The sequence below is a fragment of the Myodes glareolus genome, chromosome 25 (genome assembly GCF_982192425.1).
Source record: "Myodes glareolus chromosome 25, mMyoGla1.1, whole genome shotgun sequence".
Lineage (NCBI taxonomy): Eukaryota > Metazoa > Chordata > Mammalia > Rodentia > Cricetidae > Myodes > Myodes glareolus.
Window position 1 is genome coordinate 24,930,986 of NC_142050.1, and position 21,485 is coordinate 24,952,470.

The window sequence follows — 21,485 nt, forward strand, 5'->3', positions numbered from 1 at the left end:
AGAGAGAGAGAGAGAGAGAGAGAGAGATTCTTCCTCTCTCGATTACTCCCATCTTTCTTTGCTTTCAGAGGACCAAATTTGTCAAAGTTCATCTTAAACTAACTTCTATAATGTGCAAATATTCATAAGAAGATTCTCCTCATAGTCTATTCAGTTATGCTCCTCTTAGCATATAAATAATGAGAATATCAATTCCTCACATTCAGTTGCCACCAGCAATTTCAACTCTGCGAATATTCCAAAAGGGCTCTCTCCCCAGGAAAGATGAATGGTATCTTTCATGGCCTTTTGTGGCTGGATTAACTCACAAGAACGTTTGTGATATTCCGTTCCTACTTAGCCCTTCAGCCGTGTTCATTTGGAAGCCTTCTGACTTCTAGTCAGTCAAGGGTTTCTCTTAACAGACTTTTAGGACAGATACCTAAAAAGAAATAGCTTAAAATATTTAAGCTACTTCTCTGAAAATTTGATGAAGTCTCTACATTGTAGAAAACTCATGAGCCTGGCAGTGGCGGGGGGCACACACCTTCAGTCCCAGCACTCAAGAGGAAAAGACAGGCATAGCTCTGAGTTCCAGGATAGTCCCGTCTACAAAGGGAGTTCCAGGACAACCAGTGCTACAAAGAGAAACCATGTCTTGAGAGAAAAAAAGAAAAGAAAGAAAAGGACAACTAATGTGTTCACTTTATATAATTCTATACATTTACTCATAAACATATTATTTTTACACATACTGGGATCTAAGAATATCAAACCTATCTTAACAGCTATACCACTAAATGTATTTATATTTAATTATAGTGGTATAAATATATACCACTTAAGCAAATATTATTGCGAAGGTATAAAATATGCTTTAAACTTTTAATGAACATATGTTATATGCATATATTTCAATAAACATGACTCATATACATGGCACTGAAATACTTTATTGGATTTCTCTCTCGAAACTCTGATCAATTTTTGAAACGTCCAAGAAGTACAATGTATTTAATAGATAATCTTTTCCTGCATGTTTATTGAAAGAATGTGAACTGATACAGTAAGAGAAAACCTAAAATGTACAGATTTCTTTTCGGATAGAATGTAAACTTTGAAACTTTTATTTGTTTTGAAACCGACTTTGAAGACTAAGTACATAATTTAACTACCAGATGAAATTTAGTTTCAAATGATACCTTTATACAAGCCTTAAAGAGATTCATCAATATAAGCAATGAAAAATAGCCGACTGAAATGCTGGAAGAGTTGAGCATTGCTTTTAACTGTATTGTTTCAAAGTCCATTTAATTCTCATCATCTGTGCAACAATTGTTTGTTTCATCTCTTATTTTTTTCCTTCCACGTGCACATTTTTGGTGAGTTTAGGACTCATAGGTATATATATATATGTCTTTTTTTCAGAAACTAAGCAAGTTTTAAATGATCTTGACACACTAACGCCAGTCAACCCATTACCTTCCACTGTAAAATACTAAACTATCAGAAATTTCAGTCTTAATAATAGAGACAGAAGGAAAATACTGAAATAGAGTCTACTCTATTTATGTGAAACTAATCTCAATATTTCAACATTTGACATAGAAAGCTTTTCGATAATACATGAGAAAAAGTATTTCACACCGAGCACAGATATTATGTATCACAAAAACTCTGTCTTTATTCTTTACGTATGTATGTATGCATGAATGCACGCATGCATGCATGTATATGTATACAATAAATATAATTCATAAAGGCAATAAGTGATTTCAATAAAATTAAAGTTAGTTTTTGTAATAGAAATGAAATAATGTAAAGATAAAAGTATTGACTATTGTTTTAGTAGAAAGAAGAAAGAGAATCCTTAGAATCTTAAACATTTTCCAGAGTCAGAAGGGAAATCCACAGGAGTTCCAACTGAAGGTCAAGAAACTATGCTACTGGTAGATTTAACGTTTTCTTTGACCAATGAGTCTATTTCCTCTACTGTATCTTCAGCACTTGAAATTCTCTCATCTGTCTCTTTTACTCCGCTGTTTATGCTTGCATTTGTGGTTCCTGATCGTTTTCTCAAAATTTCCATTTCTATAATTTCCTCTGTTTGTGTTTTTTATGTTTATTTTGGTTTTCAAAACTTGAATCTTTTCTTTCATCTGTTTGATTGCTTTTTCGTGGCTTCCTTTAAGGTATTTGTTAATTTCTTCTAATTTTTTGTTTGTCTTTTCCTCCATTTCTTTGAGGGAATTTTTCATTATCTCTTTAAGGGCCTCAAACATTCTCCTAAAGTTATTTTTAGGTCATTTTCTTCTGCCTCATCTGTATTTGAGTGTTCAAGTCTTGCTGCATTAGGTCGACTAGTTTTTGTTGATGTCGTGTTGTTTCTTGTGGTGTTGAGTGTGTTTTTGCCTTGTCTACCTATCTTTTCCTCTGATTGGTGTAGTTGGGGCAGTGTCTCTGGTGATCAATCTTCCAGGTGCCAGTGGATGCAAGGCTCAAATGGTTAATCCTCGTGGTGCAGTTAGGGCCGCGATTCTAGTCACTTGATATTCCTGGAGGATGTTCAGCATTCCCAGGGGTCTCTCTGTAATCCCAGGGTCATTCGGCTATGCTCCCACGTAGGTTGCTTAGTTTTATAAAAATGTGTATGATTGCACAAATAGCATACCTAAACAACACACAAATTTTTCCCATCTCAAGACGTGTACCACAAATTGGACACACATCTTGTTTTCTTCTTCCACTTCATGTTGTACAGTTCCTATAATATCAGTATCTTCTTCTGGGAATGACATACGTACTGCTTCTTATACCAAATTTATGAGACACATAAGCTTTGGGTATCTGTGTTATAATCTTGTTTATTTCACTAGTTTCACCTTTTGCTCCTCAGTGCTTGTCTCATTTCCTGTAGTATGAAGTGGCAACAGACAATAGTACTATATTACTCTTTAATTTTTATTGTTTTAACTTTTTGATATGTGTGTTCGTGTGTGTGTGTGTGTGTGTGTGTGTGTGTGTGTGTGTGTGTGTGCTCGCACGCGTGTGCGTGCGTGCATGCACGAGCGTGCAGGAATATGCAGAGGACAACTTTCAGGAGTGGGTTCTTTCCTTCCGCCATGTGTTATTGAACTATTGAACTTAGGCTCCCAGTATTAGTAGCCCACATCTTTTGTGCTGCATCACTCTCATCTTTTCTTTTAAATTAGAATAGAGACTGTGAAAACTGCAGCCATACCTAATATGTAAACATGTCATCATTTTCTTTACTTTTTCTGCAAATAATCTCTTTAGTTTTAGAAATAATTCATTTGGTGCCAGTCAACCAGTCATGATTTGCTTAAGCAAACTGGAGTCAGCCATTTTCCTCTTTTCTCTTATTCCTCGTAGAGATAGAAGGATTTGACTAATGCTGTAATGCAGCACAAAACATGTCTGTAGAAGCATATATAACTGTGATCTATGTTGAAAGTAAAACAGTATTATTCCAACACTCAAAAAGATATTAGAAAAGCAATTCATATTTCCCATTAAAAATTTGGTAATAGAAAGTTGACTAAAGCAAAAGTTGAATTTCTCAATAATGATATGTTTGGATACTTACAATGAAGCATGACTTTAATTGTTAATTCAAAAATAAATGTAGCTATAAACTAATGGGCAAATCTAAAATTTTAGATTATATTGGGGTCAGTGAAGAAAATCTTAGAGATTACATATGCAGTCTTCTATTGGTACCCTAATTCTAGTTGTATAAAGCTCTCTCAGGACTGTACAGTCTGTGAATTGTAGCTCTTGAAATAAGTGCTTAAGCTGATATAACTGGAGAATGATGTACAAAATTGAACATACTTGTTTTCCTCTCTGCTGTCTTTCAAACAATAGAAATCTCCAGGAGTCCTGTCCCTAATGGCGAAAAAAAAAAAAAATCAAACAGTGCTGACAAAGCTGAAAGGACTAGAAGTCAAGAAATTGCAAGTGAAACTCAGAAGGATTTGCATTTGCCGTGGAAGTTGGCTGATGTGGCAAATCACATTTAATGCTGACAACAGTTAAAAATAATGATAAATGGAGACCAAAGTAAGTAGATAAAAGAAGCAAGCAGAGCAGACATTGAGCTCCTACTAGATGACAAAAGCTCTGACGTGGATTGGCATTCTCTAGATGACAAGAGATAGACAAGGAGATGGAAGAGAGTAGATACCTAAATTTACAAGTCTCGACAGTGCAAATCCTAACTGTGTATTATTTCCACAGTAATCATATCTACTTCTGTCTAAAGTTTTGGCTGAAGTGAAATTTAATCAAGGCACATCCTTTGCTATTTGAAGAGGTTTGCTTTTGCAAACATGTAGAAAGAAGATTTTTTTTTTAAGTTTCCTCTAAAGACAAACTATAGTCAGATTTTTAAAGTCGTTTTATAGCAAATGTCCCAAAGTCATTGGCGATTGTTTTTGTTCTTTTTCCATTCAGTTGTGAAAGCACTTAATGTGGAAAAACTTTTCACCTTCAGAATCTTATTATCTAGGCCCTAAGGTTGACTCATAGTAGACATCTAAATGACACTGAGACGCTGCTTGGATGACCAGGACCTGTAAGCTGGATGGCTCAGATACCAAAGGTTGAACAAAACATGACTGACCAACAAAAAGTTAATGAAATGATTCCTAATGGCATACTCATAGAATTTTGCTATACTCATAGGATTGGTGCCGAGCCCGACTGTCATCAGAGAGGTATCCTTGAGCAACCAATGGGAGCAGCTGCAGAGAACCACAACCAAACATTATCCGGAACTCTGGGAACTCCAAAGAAAAGGGGGAAGAAGGATTGAGCTGGAAGAGCCAGAGGAGTTGAGGACCCTAGGAGAACATGGTCCACAGAATCAACTAAGCAGGCCCCAGAGGGGCTAGCAGAGATCAAAGTGACAATCATGGAGCCTGAATGGGTCTGCAACAGGCCCTCTGCAAGCATGTTGTGTCCTGTTTGCTTGGGAATTTTTTTTTCTTTGGACTCCTAACAATGGGTATTGAAGTATCTCTGATTCTTTTGTCTACTCTTGGGACTTATTTCCTCTTACTGAGTTTTCTCGTTCAGCCTTGATATGAAGGTATATGCCATGTCTTGTTATATTGAGTTTGGTTGATAACACTAGAAGGTCTGCTCTTTTCTGAAAGGAAATGGAGGATGAGAGAATCTGGAGCAAAGAGGAAGTAAGAGGGAGATTGGGAGAAGGGGAAGATGGGTAGGTTGTAGTTGGGATATATTGTATAAGAGAAGAATAAATTAGATAGATAGATTATGGGTGGATGGGTAGATAGATAGATAGATAGATAGATAGATAGATAGATAGATAGATAGATAGATAGATGTTGGCAGAGGTTTCTGTCCCACCCAGTCCCACAGTCATTCAGTCCCAAAGAAATACATAGAGGTCTACATTAATCATAAACTGATTGGCCTAGTAGTTCAGGCTTCTTATTAATTAATTCTTACATCTTGCATTAATCCATTATTTTGTCTGCGTTACCCACATGACTTTGTACCAATTTTTGGTGAGGCAGTCACATCTTACTTTCTCTGTGTCTGGATGATGACTGCAGACTGAATCTTTCCTTTTCCCAGAATTCTCGTCTTTCAGCCTATACTTCCTGCCTGGCTACTGGCCAATCAGACTTTATTTAAAATACAAGTGACAGGGTACAGACCATTGTCCCACAGCAGATACATAGATAGACAGACAGACAGACAGACAGACAGACAGACAGATGACAGGTAGACAGACAGGAAGGCAGACTGTCAGACAGATAGATTCTGAGCATTATCTTTACATACCTGGCAAGGAGAAAGATGTTTTGGGAGGCAAATGTTTAATTTGTCTTAATTCAATATTAGAGTAGAAATAAATCATAAATTTTTTCTATTAATTCTATGCTCTAAGTGTTAGGACAATGCATTAGTTGACAATCATACATGTGGTAAATGAATATTTTAATCATATCTAGAAAAAACTCACTTCATTGGAGTTGACTACATATTTCTTCATGTTTCACTAAATATTATGGATTTGTCCTTGAAACCAATTTTTAAGTCTCATGTTGGTGTATCTGTGTGAAACAGTCTATGCCATGATGATTTCAAACTGACTCCCCCCTGGGAAAGGCACCCTTGGCTACATACTTTATTTGATAAACAACTGTTTTTATGTGTTTTTATGCCTGTGACCATGTGAGACTCAGGACAAAAATGTCTTAGTTTCTGACCTGTTGCTTTGAAAAGACGCCGTGACCAAGGCAACTTATAAGGAGAGACATTTAATTGATGGGTTTGCTTACAGTTTTAGCAGGCTAGTCTGTGAAAGGATAGTAGCAGGAAGGCATCGTGCAGCACAGGGACTGAGAGATTGCACATGATCCTCAAGATAGAGTTAGAGAGAATGAGACTTGCCCTCACATGGGATTTTGCAACCTGAAGCCCATTCCGAGTGACACACCTCCAAGAAGCCCACACCTTCTACTGCTTCCTAAACAGCTCACCAACAGGGAACCAACCATTCAAATATGTGAGTCTCTGGGGCCATTCTCATTTAAAGCACAGTAAACCCTAATAAGACTGCAAGACAAGTCAGCTTTCATCATCGAATACTGTGTAGCTGGTTGAAGGTTTCTTTGAGAATATAAAGTTGGCTAGTGTTTTTAATGAGTGCACATATGCTTAATGTTATTTGTTGCAGATATAGTTAATTACCTTGCCACACTAGCTAATCTGATTATGCTCTATTATTGATGCTTTTTCTTTTATGAGAACAATATAATCAAACGTTATAATTATATTTCTGACAGTTTTATTTTGTTCACTCAACTAACAATAATTTTTCTATTTGTTTTATAGTGTTGCTATTATCAGTATCTCCAATAAAATCAGTAAATTATAACAGCAGGCATAGCTAATTGTTCTTTGTTGTAAGAGAAATATTTTTGGTGTAAAATATTGACAAAAAATTTAAATTAATCAGATCTTCATCTCAATATATTACTAGATATTTTCATCATGAGTGGGTGATAAAATTTATCAAACATTTTCTATACCTTTTAAGTATCCAGTTATTAATATTTTATTTCTTCATTTTCGTGATTGACTGTTAAATAAAAAATTTGCATTCTTTGACTATGCCTACCTAAGTCATGACATTTGATTGACAATTCTTAGCTTTGTTTCTTGATAAAGTATTCACACATGATTTTATATTGTTTACTTTTTTTCTGTTTTGTATGTTATTGTTCCTCATTTATGAGTTTTGTGATAAATCCTGGCTACATTCTGAGCAGCAGAATGCTTTCCTGTTCTTCTTGCTCTGAGGTTAGGACTCCTGCCTCCATGCATTGAAGGCTACTTCCCACTTTCTCTTCTATCAGGTTCAGTACGGACAGATTTATAGTGAGATACTCATCTTTGAGATTTCTTGACTTTGTTTCATGGTCATGTACCAGCTCACTCTTTAAATGTTTTTCTTACATGTTTCTGAATATAGAAATGTTACATAAATAGCTCTGTACATTGAATTAACCTAATTGTTTTTTCTGTCTAATATTCAGCTTCTTAAGTAGATTTGTACTGTTGTTTTAAAGATTACTTTTTCCAGGGGTATGGCAATTAATTTTGTAATTAATATCATAATTCTATCAATTTTAACTTTTGGCAACTTGGATTTTTTATATATATTCAAGTTTATAACTTTTACATCTATTGTGCTGGCCGTTTTACCACTGTATAGAGATATCATTATATTACTTATATATATTTATATAAAGTCCACTGCAGGTAAGAGCACACACTAGAGTGCACACTAAGAGATCCAGACTGCTACAAAGCAGAAGTGACAACTTTTTCAGGGTGTGATTTCACTGCCATTTTGTTTTTTATTATTGCTTTTTATTTATTTATTTAACTTATGTTTTTAAAAAGAAAACAATCTTTTCTTCATTTTACATACCAATCCCAGTTTCCACTCCCTCAACTCCTCCCAAACCTCCACCTCCTATCCCCTCAGGTTCAAGGCCCTCCCTACTATATCTAGACTGAGCAAGGTATCCATCCAAAGATAATATGTTCCAAAAAACCATTACAGTTGGAAAGAATTCTGGTGCCATTGCCAGTGGCCTCTCAGTTTGCCCCAACCATGCAAATGTCAACCACATTCAGAGGTACTAGTTTGGACCTATACTGTTTCCTTTCCTATCCTGCTGGAGTTGGTGAGCTCCCATTAGCTCTGATAAATGGCTTCAGTGGGTATACCCATTATGATTTTGACCTCTCTGCTCATATTCTCATTCCTTCCACTCTTCAACTGGACTTTGGGACCTCACTGCAGGGCTCTGATGCAGGTTTCCGCCTTTGTTAACATCAGATGCTAGATGGAATTTGTATGGTGGTTTTTAAGATATTCATCAGTCTGACTACATGGCAGGGCCAGTTCGGGCACCTTTTCCTTTATTGCTTAGGGTCTTTACTGGGGTCATCCTTGTGAATTCCTGGGGATTTTTCTAGTGCCAGGTTTTTGCTAACCCTATAATGACTCTTCAATCAAAACATCTCTTCCCTTGCTCTCACTTCTGTCCTTCCTCCATCTCAACTATCCCATTCCCTCAAGTTCTCGCTTTGCCTCCCACTTTCCCCTTTTCTTCCCCTTCCATCTTCCTACTCCCCCAAACCCCATGCTCCCAATATTATCAGATGATCTTGTCTGTTTCTCCTTTCCATGGGGACCTCTGTATGGTTTTCTTTAGGTTCACCTTGTTACTTCGCTTCTCTAGGATCATGAACTATAGGCTCAATATCTTTCGCTTTACAACTTGTATCCACTTACGAGTGAATACATACCATGTTCATCTTTCTATGTCTGGGTTACCCCACTCAGGATTTTTTTTTCTAATTACATCAACTTAAATGCCAATTTTAAGATGTCATTGTTTTTTTTTTTTTACCACTGAGTAGTACTCTCATGTGTAAATGTGCCACATTTTCTTTATCCATTATTTGGTTGAGGGGCACCTAGACTGTTTTCAGGTTCTATTACAAATATTGCTGCTATGAACATAGTTGAGCAAGTGTCCTTGTAGTATGATTGAGCATCTTTTGGGTATCTGCCCAAGAGTGATATTGTTGGGTCCTGAGGTAAGTTGATTCCCAATTTTCTGAGAAACTACCATACTGATTTCCAAAGTGGTTGTACAGGTTTGCATTCATACCAGCAATGGAGGAGTGTTTCCATTACTCCACATCCTCTCCAGTATAAGCTATAATTGGCTTTTTTTAATCTTAGCCATTCTGACTGGTATAAGATGGTATATCAGAGCTGTTTTGATCTGCATTTCCATGATGGCTAACGATGTTGAACATTTTCTTAAGAGTCTTTCGGCCATTTGAGATACTTCTGTTGATAATTCTCTGTTTAGCTCTGAACATCATTTATTAATTGAATTATTTGGAATTTTAATGTCTTATTCCTTGAGTTCTTTGTGTATTGTGAAGATTTGTCCTCTGTCTGATGTGGGGTTACTGGAGATCTTTTCCCATCCAGTAGACTGCCTTTTATTGCCTGTATACTTTGCTTTACAGAAGCTTCTTAGTTTCAGGAGGTCCCATTTATTTATTGTTGCTTTCAATGTCTGTGTTATTGATATTATATTTAGGAAGTGGACTCCTGTGCCCATGCATTGAAGGCTACTTCCAACTTTCTCTTCTATCAGGTTCAGATAGAACCTGTATGGACAGATTATAATAAGGTCTTTAATCCTTTTGGACTTGAGTTATGTGAATGGAGATTGATATGGATCTACATTCATTACTACATGTTGTCATCCAGTTATGGTATCACCAATTGCTGAAGATGCTTTCTTTTTTCCATTATATATTTTAAGCTTCTTTGTCAAAAATCAGGTGTTCACAGGTGTGTGAATTAATATCAGGGTCTTCAATTCAATTCTATTGGTAAACCTCTCTATTTTTATGCCAATATCAAACTGTTTTCAATACTGTAACTCTATAATAGAGTTTGATGTCAGAAATAATGATGCCTCCAGAAGTTCCTTCATTGTATAAAATTGTTTTGGCTATCCTGGGTTTTTTGTTTTTCCACATAAAGTTGAATATTTTTCTTTTGAGGTCTGTGAAGAATTCTGTTGGTATTTTGATTGGGGTTGCATTGAATCTAAAGATGACTTTTGGTAGCATTGTCATTTTTATTATGTTGATCCTACCTATCTAAAAGCACGAAGAATCTTTCCATTTCCTGATATCTTTTTAAATATCTTTCATTAAAGTCTTAAAGATTTGTCAAACATGTCTTTCACTTCTTTGGTTAGGGTTATCACAATATATTTTATGTTATTAGTGGCTATTGTAAAGAGTAATGTTTCTCTGATTTTATTTTCAGCTTCTTTATCATATGTATGTAGGAGGACTACTGATATTTTTTGAGTTGATCTTGTATCCTGACACATTACTGAAGGTATTTATCAGCTGTAGAAGTTTCCTAACAGAGTTTTTGGAGTCACTTATGCATACTATCATATCATCTACAAATAACAAAAGTTTGACTTCTTCCTTTCCAATTTGAATCCCCGTTTTTTTTCCTTTTTTTGTCTTATTGCTCTAGCCAGAACTTCAAGAACTATGTTAAATATACATGGAGAGAGTGGACAGCCTTGTCTTGTTCCTGATTTTAGTAGGATCACCTTGAGTCTCTCTCCATTTAATTTGATGTGGACTGTCAGCTTGCTGTTTATTGCTTTTATTATGTTCAGATATGTTCCTTGTATCCCTGATCTCTCCAAGACCTTTATCATAAATGTTTGTTAGATTTTGTCAAATGTTTTTTGGCATCTAATGAGATAATCATATGGATATTTCCTTTCAGTTTATTAATACGGTGAATTATATTGATAGATTTTTATATGTGTAACCATCCCTGCATCTCTGGGATGCACCAACTTGATCATGGCGGACAATTTTTTTGTGTGATTTTAGATTCAGTTTGCCAGTATTCTATTGAATATTTTTTTTCTTCTATGTTCATGAGTGAGAATGCTGTAACTCTTTTCCTTGGTTGAATTTTTTTAATTTTTTTTCTGATATCAGGGTAACTGTGGCCTCATAATGAGAGTTTGACAATATTCCTTCTGTTTCTGTTATGTGGAGTAAGCATTAATTCTTCTTTGACGTTATGGTAGAATTCTGCACTGAAACCATCCAATCTTGAGCTTTTTTTTTTTTTTTTTGGTTGGGAGGCTTTTAATTACTACTTCTATTTCCTTGCAGGTTATAGGTCTATTTAAATTGTCCACATGGTCTTGATTTAATTTTGGAATGTGGTACCTATCCAGAAAACTGTCCCTTTCTTTTAAATTTTCCAATTTTATGGAGTATAGGTTTTAGTAGTATGACCTAATGATTTTCTGGATTTCCTCATTGTCTGTTGTTATGTCCCTCCTTTTATTTCTTATTTTGTTAATTTGTATGTTCTCTTTCTGCCCTTTGATTAGTTTAGATAAGGGTTTTTCTATCTTGTTGATTTTCTCAAAGAACCAGCTCTTTCTTTCATTGATTCTTTGTATTTTTTTTTTGTTTCTGTTTTGTTGATTTCAGCCCTCAATTTATTTCCTGTCATCTACTCCTTTGGGTAAGTTGCTTCTTTTGTTCTAGGGCTTTCAGGTATGCTGTTAAGTCACTAGAGTGAGCTTACTCCACTTTATTTATGTAGGCACTTAGTGCTGTGAATTTTCCTCTTAGCACTGCTTTCTTAGTATTGCATAGGCTTGGGTCCATTATGCATTCATTTTCATTAAATTCTAAAAGTCTTTAATTTCTTTCTTTAATTTTTCCTTGACCCAGGGTTGGTTCAGTAGAGCACTGTTTAATTTCCATGTGTTTGTGGGGTTTCTAAAATTATTGTTGTTGTTGAAGTCTTATTTTAAACCATGGTGATCCGATGAAATACAGGGGGTTACTCCAATTTTTATATGTGTTGATGTTTGCTTTGTTACCGAGTATGTGATCAGTTTTAAAAAGATTCTATGAGGTGCTGAGATGTAGGTATATTTTTGTGTGTTTGGATGAAGTGTTCTGTTAATCTGAAGATGTCTGTTAATTCCATTTGAGTCATAATATCTATTAGTTCTCTTACTTCTCTCTTAGGTTTCTGTCTGATTAACCTGTCCACTGGGAAAAGTGTGGTGTTGTGGTCTTCTACTATTAGTGTGTGGAATTTGATCTGAGATTTAAGCTTTAGTAATGTTTCTTTTACATATGTGGATGCTATTGCTTTTTTTATTTTTTGAGATCATAATATAATTGCATCATTTCCCCCTTCCTTTCTCTCTCTCCAGACCCTCCCATATACATCTCCTCAGTTTCTTTCAAATGCATAGTCTTTCCGATAAATTGTTGTTACATGCATATATATATATATATATATATATATATATATATATATATATATGAATATTTGTAAACACAACCTACTCAGTCTATATAATGCTACCAGTATGTATATTTTTCAAGGTTGGCAATTTGGTATTGGATAAACAATTGGTGTACTCTTCTTTGGGAAAACCATTTTTTCTCACTCTCAGAATTCCTTAGTCATGTGTAGTTCTTTGTGTCAATTTGAAGCCTTTTGGAAAAGGGGAACTCACTGCTCTCACTCAGAAGGGCCGTACACCACTACCTCTCATATATCAATAGTCTGAACTCCTCAGAAAGACACTGAGTGCCTGCTAATGATCTCTCCTTTTGTCATTCCATGTGAAGAATGTACACCTTGGAATTATTTAATTATGAAGGACTAAAAATAGAAAACTAAGAAGTACATAATGAATATTGATGCTTTTATATGAAAATAACACTAATCATTTCCGTTGATTAGTATCTGCCATAGACTGTCACATGGTTGTGAATAATACCAAAAGAGGATGAAAAGATAGAATCTTGTAATGTTCCCTAGCTCAGAAAGCTTCGAGTATTTAGAGAGCATAACTAATAAAAAGCACCTTAAATGAAATGATAGTTTATACTTAAAAGTATAATGATGTAGTGAATTTTAATATACTTTCATATAGAAGAAACTAAATTTGTTGATACAATATTATGTAAATCTTTCAGTATGAGCAATTTAGGAAGCCAAGTGTCAATCACAAATGTGTGGGCAAGTTGTTATTATGGTTTGGATATAAAGTGCCTTCACAGGAGGCTCATTTGGTGAAGCTTGGTTCCAACTACGGTGGTACTCAGAGACAGAGCTTCAGGAAATAATTAGGTCACATGTGCTCTGACTTCATCAGTTGATGCTTTAATTCATTGATTCATTATTTGTTGGCATATTTGAGGAGTAGAAATTAAGTCAGGTTAAATAGAAATAATAAGTCATAAGGGCTTTGATCAGGAAAGAGTTAATCATGTCTCCCATTTTTGTATTTCTCTGCTTCTTGGCTGCCATAAAATAAACAATTGTGCTCCACGTGCCCATTACTCTCCACAAAGTAGTCAGTGCTCACCATGGGTCCAGTAACAAGGAACCAAGTAACCATTGACTGAAACCTAAGCATGGTACAACTTACCACTGCTAAGCCACATATTTCCTCTCAAATGTTTACCGTAATGATATAAAGTGCTATTAACTCACATGGTGTTATATCCTAAATGTTCACTAAATGCCGTATGTGGGCATCTTGATAACAAGTTTGTAGATGCTACTGAAGAGAGTTGCTTTGTAGGTACACAGATCTTTCCCCCTTTTGTTCGAGGCGCTATGCAGAGCCGTTCTTCCTCTGCTTCCTGTTTCCTCTGCTCCGCGGCACCAGCCTGAGGGTGTAGCTTAGAGAGAACTCTCCCTCTTCTGTTATGGTAATTCCACCTGCAAGCAAGGTTCCCACCACAGGCAAGGTTCCCTGATCAGCTGCTCTCTGACCTTGGGTGCGGCCGCCTGATTTTTTCCTTTGCCTGTTCCTGATGGTGGGCTGGTGTCCTTCTGCCCCACAATATATATACCCGACTTTTGCTTAATAAAGTTGCCATTTGCATCTGCTCTCTTGGTGAATGAATCTGTCTCCTTTGTCTGTGTGTTTCAACCCTTTAGGATATTAAATCCATTCTCGTGGGTTCGGTTCGGTAAAGCGTGCACTTGTTTCGAGGTTCAGGTGTTCACAGAAAAGTGCAGGCAACATTGCTTCAGAGGAATATTGTAACCCAATTCTCCTCCTCCCCAGCTCCTTCTCCTAGTCTCCCCCATCCTTCTATGCCCCCTCCTTCTATTGCTCTTTCTCCCTTTCCCATCTTTCCCTCCATCCTTATTTTCCTGGTACTCTCCTGCTTACCTACAAGAAGCACTTATCTGATACACCATGCATCACCTGCCATGACTCTTGGCCTCACCATGGACATAAAATATTGGAACAATGCAACCATGATCTGGAACTCCAGAACTTTTTGATACCTGAACTATTTTGTCATAGTAACAAATACACAAGTGAGACCTACTTTTTATTCTCATAAAGGCAACATCATGTTTTAATACAGAAAATTAGGTTAAAATAATATACATTGTAACCCTTTATCTGTGCATGTTCTTCATACTCGTTGAGGAAATGAAATTCCCAGGTAAGTTTTACTTCTAAGAACTAAAGTTAAAACAATGGGTAACATGTTGTCATACGTATTTTCAATTCACTGTGTTTGAAATGAGTAGTGTAGATGCTGAGCTTTCTAAAATGAAAAACCATAATTTATTAAATAGAGCCAGAAGAAAAGATATGTGTCAAAACAAAAACAAATGAACAAACAAAACACAGGCTTCCTGTTGTGCCGATGTCTGTTGACTGAATTCTGAATTGAAAGTCCATATTTTTTAAGAAGCTGTTGTCACTGTAAATTTCTTAACTGCAAGGTACCTTGGTGATGTGTTTCATCTCATTGTGTCAAGCCTATCACTTTGCCCCTGTTCAAAATGAAAGAATGTCAATTGGAAAGACATGTTTGGTGGAAGACTTCAAATTAACTAAACACCGTGTTTACTTTTTTAAAGGATTTAAGTAAAATTTAACATGAACAGTGGCATCCTGCACCATTCAGGTCACAATTAACTTTGATCATGTTCAATTAATTACAGCTTTTGTTCATATTACACTGAGACTGTTTCTCACATAGAAATAATCACACGTTCCCAAAATCGTTATAGAATAAATACCAAGATTATCAAACACAAGATTATCTTGGCTCAATTCTTACCGTGTAGACTCACATTCCTCTAGCTTATCACAGATGTACACTCATGTTCGTATTCACTTAATTCTAATTAATTAAGCTATCTCTACATAGTATAGCATGGTAACATTCTGTTTAATAGATAAACATCTCTAGTAGCTTCTGTAGAATGGAAATAAAGCATTCATTGACTAAACATCCAAATAATACCTAGGAAGATATTGTTTAATTTTAAAACCTCCATGTGGCAAGTGGGTACAGTCAGGCAAGCAGTACAGGCAGGAAAGAGGGCCCAGCAGTACATGTAATGGCAGGCAGAGGGCTCTGGGAGCAACCAGTTCAGACAGAGACTAGCTGTTGGTCCCTGCAAGATCCCTGCAAGCAGCGATGGCTGGTCCCGGTGGAAGCCAGACACATGGCAGGCAGGAGACAGAGACATGGATAGACACAACATGTAGAGTGAGATTAAAATATTTATTCAGGGGGGTTATGGAGGGGAAAGGGAAAGAGGGGGGCAGAGAGAGAGAGAGAGAGAGAGAGAGAGAGAGAGAGAGAGAGAGAGAGAGAGAGAGGAGAGAGAGAGGAGAGAGAAGAGAAAGAAGGAAACGGAGGGACATGCACACCCCAAGAGAGGACAGTAAGAGTTATAAGATGGCGGCAGCACAGAGGGGCCTCCAGGAGTGGGTGTGGCTTGCCTCTTAAAGAGACAAAAAACATAACAGCTTTACTTCACTGAATCACCTGCTCATGACTAAAGCATTTTCTGTGACCAGACTATGGAGTTTCAGCTGTGTTTAATATAAGATACAGTCTGGAGAGATGACTCAGTAGTTAAGAGTACTGCCTGCTCTTTCAAAGGTCCTAAGTTCAATTTCAAGCAACTACATGGTGGCTCACAACTATATGTAATGAGATTTGGTGCGATCTTGATGAAGAAACTTGGTCAGTCGTCCTCATCAGTTTACATCACAAAACTAACTCAATATGATCAAGTTCAACAATACCACCATTTATGGGCTGCCCACGCATGCTTCAACATTGCCAGGGCATAAATTATAAGAATTTTATAGTCAGGAACAAAGAATAGAGATGATCAAGCTCAAATCCATGCTATTATCATGAACAAATATAGAACAAGATTTCCTACAAGGGGACACATTAAGAGGAACTACATATTAGTCATTTTTGCACATCAGTATCTAGTATCAATAATACTTCACGGAAATATGACAGATGTGTCCCCTTGCAACTTATATAGTTCATGATAGTACAGAAATCCACTGACTATATCAAGTATTACTAATAGTTAACAAAATATGATGAAAGAAAACTGTGACCCCTTGTCTCTTTTCTTGTTTGTTGCATTGAAAGAATGCACTAAGCACCATCAGTAAACACAAAAAAATGTAATAGCAAGCAGAACAGAAATGTTTAATCAGCACATTTTCCATTTGTTCTTGAATGTTCGCTTTCTACTCTTTGCTACCCAGTTCTTTCTGCACATCTTTTTTTCTTCATTTCCCTCTTCACATCAAAAGCTTTCTTTCTAGCATCCAGTGACCATTGGTTCAAAGTTAATTTGCAAGAATTAGAACATATTTCCATTTCAGCTATATAACTGATCACTGTGTTGAATACTTCTTGGATCCATGATTCAGTAACCGGGTCACTTGCCAAGGTAAGCCTTCTCTACCCTTCTTCATGCACAGCAGAATAATGAGCAGGATTCACAACCACAATGTTTAGAAAATAGAAAAGTGACTTGTTTTGAGTTTTCAAAATTTCAAAGTATCTAGCTTTTTAAAATTTTTTTATTAATTTATAAAAATTTCCACTTCTGCCCCTCCTCCCAATACCCTCCCACTAACCCCAATCCTTCTCCTCCTACCTCTCCAGTCCTAAGAGCAGTCAGGGTTTCCTGCCCTGTCAGAGGTTCAAGTTTTTCCCCCTCCCTCCAGAACTAGGAAGGTGAGCATCCAAACAGACTAGGATCCCAAAAAGCCAGTACATGCAGACGAAACAAGTCCCAGTGCCATTATCAATGGCTTCTCAGACAGTCCCCATGTCAGCCACATTCAGAGAATCTGGTTTGATCACATGTTTTTTCAGTCCCAGTCCAGTTGACCTTGGTGAGCTCTCATTAGATCAGTCCCCTTGTATCAAGGGGTGAACGCACCCCTCATGGTCCTGACTTCCTTATTCATGTTCTCCCTCCTTCTGCTCCTCATTTGGACCTTAGGGGCTCAGTCCAATGCTCCAATGTGGGTCTCCGTCTCTATCTCCATCCATTGTCGGATAAAGGTTCCCTCTGATCCTGCCTTCCTTGCTCACGTTCTCCGTCCATCTGCTTTTCATTTGGACCTAGGGAGTTAAGTCCAGTGTTCCAGTGTGGGTCTCTGTCTCTATCTCCATCCATCGCCAGATGAAGGTTCTATGGTAATATACAAAATATTCATCAGTATGGTTATGGGCAAAGGCCAGTTCAGGCACCCTCCCCTCTGCTGTCCAGGGAACAATCTGGGGACCTCTCCCTGGACCTGGGAACCCCTCTAGAATCAAGTCTCTTGTAAACCTTAAAATGGCTCCCTTAGTTGAGATATATACTTCCCTGCTCCCATATCCATCCTTCCTCCCTCCCCCCATCCCATTCCCCCAAACTTTCCCCATTCCTCCCCTACTCCCTTCTCTCTAACCTTCTCCCCTTCCTTCCACACCCCCCTCCCCGTGCACCCAAGGTTGCCTGGCAATCTTGTCTACTTCCAATATCCAGGAGGATAACTATATGATTTTCTTCAGGTTCACCTTCTTATTTAGCTTCTCTAGGATCACGCATTATAGGCTCAAAGACCTTTAACTATGGCTAGAATCCACTTATGAGTGAGTAGATACCATATTCCTCTTTTTGGGTCTGGGTTTTCTCACTCAGTAAAGCGTTTTTTATTTCCATCCATTTGCATGCAAAATTCAAGATGTCATTGTTTTTTACCACTGAGTAAAACTCTAATGTGTATATGTTCCACACTTTTTTTAACCATTCTTCAATTGAGGGGCACCTAGGTAGTTTCCAAGTACTGGCTATTACAAATAGTGCTGCTATGAACATAGTTGAACAAATGCTTTTGTGGTATGATAGGGCATCTCTTGGGTATATTCCCAAGAGTGGAATTGCTGGGTCCTGAGGAAGGTTGACTCCCAGTTTCCTGAGAAACCGCCTCACTGATTTCCACAGTGGCTGCACAAGTTTGCATTCCCACCAACAATGGATGAGTGTTCCCCTCACTCCACATCATCTTCAGCATAGGCTATCATTGGTGTTTTTGAGTTTAGCTATTATGACAGGTGTAAGATGGTATCTCAAAGTTGTTTTGATTTGCATTTCCCAAATCACTAAGGAGGTTGAGCATGACCTTAAGTGTCTTTTGGCCATTCGAATTTCTTCTGTTGAGAATTCTCTGTTCATTTCAATACCCCATTTTTTAATTGGGTTTATTAGAGTTTTAGTGTGTAGTTTCTTGAGTTCTTTGTGTATTTTGGAGATCAGATCTTTGTCTGATGAGGGGTTGGTGAAGATGATGAGGGGTCGGAAGGTAGCCTTTTTGTCTTACTGACAGTGTCCTTTGCTTTACAGAAGCTCCACTAAATCAGGAACACAACAAGGCTGTCCACTCTCCCCATACCTCTTCAATATAGTGCTTAAAGTTCTAGCAATAACAATAAGACAACTTAAGGGGATCAAGGGGATTCGATTTGGAAAGGAAGAAGTTAAACTCTCGTTATTTGCAGATGATATTATAGTGTACATAAGCGACCCCAAAAACTCTACCAAAGAACTCTACAAGAAATAATTTAAGTTTCAAAGTGAAATTTCAGAATTTTGCAGTATTTACCCATTGTCCTAACCCTTCAGCACTTGATTACGCATCCATGATTCTATTCTTTATTTTTTTTGCCTGGAGATGTGTTCAGAAGCTGCTTTAGCAAGAAATAATTTTAAAATTAAAGTATAACTATATCATTTGCAATACCATCGAAGCATAAAATTATTGTAAAAATTTTAGTGAGAAATATGCATGATATAAAGTACAAAAATACTTCTGGTGGAAATATAAAAACAACCCCATAAAAACTGCACAAAGAGTATGTCGTTTATTATAGATAGGAAGATTCACTGTTGTTAAGATATTCCTCCTTCTAAAATTTCTGTTTTCCTTCTAATGCCTACAGTATATTTTGACAAGTAGGAAAGTAAAATCTAATATTTATAATTTTATAGATATAGAAATGTTTAGAATAGTTATATTACTTAAAAAAACAAAGTTGGGGACTTAGAATTACTTGTTTCAAGTTCTATTCTACAAAACCAAAATTATATGATATTACTGTCAAAATGAACACATAATAAAATCAAAGACTCATATTTGTACTATCATCTGAAGTACATCAGAGAATTTCCATAAATAAAAAAATGATGGCAAGATATTGTCAATGGAAAATGTAAATTTTGACTATGATTTTATCTAACCCCAAATTTTAATTCTATGTAGTAACTTAGCCTTATAGTGAATGCTAAAATATGTTTCTAGAATGGTAAATTGAAGAGAACATCAAAATATACCTTCATAGCATAGCATTAGTTTCCTTGTAGAATAACAAAAATAATAGCAAAACAAACACAAAGCACCAACCATAAAAGTTACAGAAGCACAAATTGAACTTAACTAATGTTCAAATTTTCTTAGAGTCAAAAGCCAGGAATAACTTAAATGTGTAAGAGTGGCTTATCTTATAGGTATACCAGGTCTATGGTATGATTCTGTCTGTGCTACATGTATGTCTGGCAATGGCCCTAAAATGAAACTGAGGTATAGTAATACATAAATTATATCTTGTTATTCATACTCTGCAATGCTTTAGTAGCCCATTGTTAAAAACTTATTGAGGATACTTTTGCCACCGTTTAATCTGTTATGCATAAATTATAGTTTGTTATTCATACTCTGCAAATGCTTTTGTAGTCAATTGTTAAAAACTTACTGAGGATACTTTTGCCACGGTTTAATCTGTTATGCCACCTAGCCATAGCTACTTGGCAAGTGCAGCATATGATTCCAAAGTAAATTTGTGCTTAGACTCCCAGGAGGCTGACACATGAATATCTAGGTAGATATTATCCCAGAAATGAATGACCCTGTGAGACTATAGGAGTTTTCATATCTCCAAACAGTGGTTGCATTTTCTGTTTCCTGTTATACTTTTATATCTAACTTCTCTAGAGTTAAAACCTCCTGGGCCTTACCTGGTCAACTTTGGTATGTCCATTTGTATAGTCCTTATTCAGGAGTGGCAGGGAGGGGAGCAGAGAGAAATGTAGAGTTCAATAAAAATAAATTTAAAAAATAAGATTATTAGCACCCCTGGTCAGCAGGAAGTAGCCTGGAAAATTATGTCCACATTCCCCCCCAAAATAGCTTATGGATGTTTGTCTTTGTTTGGAGGGTTGGTTACAAGTTTTTATGGGTAATGGTAAGAAAAAGAGCTAAAGAAAAAAGATAAGATTCAGAGTTCTTGTTTTGAAAACAAATGGGGGAGTGCTCTGGGACAATGGTCTTCTACTCTGTAAAGATTTGTCACTTATATTGCTTTAATAAAACACCAATTGTCCAGTCACCAGGCCAGAAGTATAGGTGGAGCAATCAGAAAAAAAAATAAATTCTGGAAAGAAGAAAAGTCGAGTCTCCAGTCATCACCAAGACACAGAGGAAGCAAGATAAGAATGACTCGCTGATAAAAGGTACCAAGCCTAGTGGCTAAAACAGACAATAATAATGGGTTAATGTAGTGTGTAAGAGTTAATAAGAAGCCTGAGCTAGTAGGCCAACCAGTTTATAATTAATGTAAACCTCTGTGTGTTTCTTTGGGACTGAATGACTGTGGGACCAGGAGGGACAGAAACTTCTGTCAACAGTCCTCTACATGTGCATGACAGTATTATAGCATGGTTTATTTGTAGGATCCCTAGTAGTAGGAACAGAATCTATGCCCTATGGATGAGCTGGCTTTTGAAGCTCATTTCATGTGATGGGATGCCTTGCTAAGCCTTAATGTGGGGTGGGGGTGGGGAGGAAGGAATCAACTCAATGTGCTAGACTTTGTTGATTGCCCATGGGAGACCTTACCCTGTAAATAGAGAGTGTGTTCATGTTTTCTAGCCATCCAGACCCAAATAATCACTTTGACAAATAGCT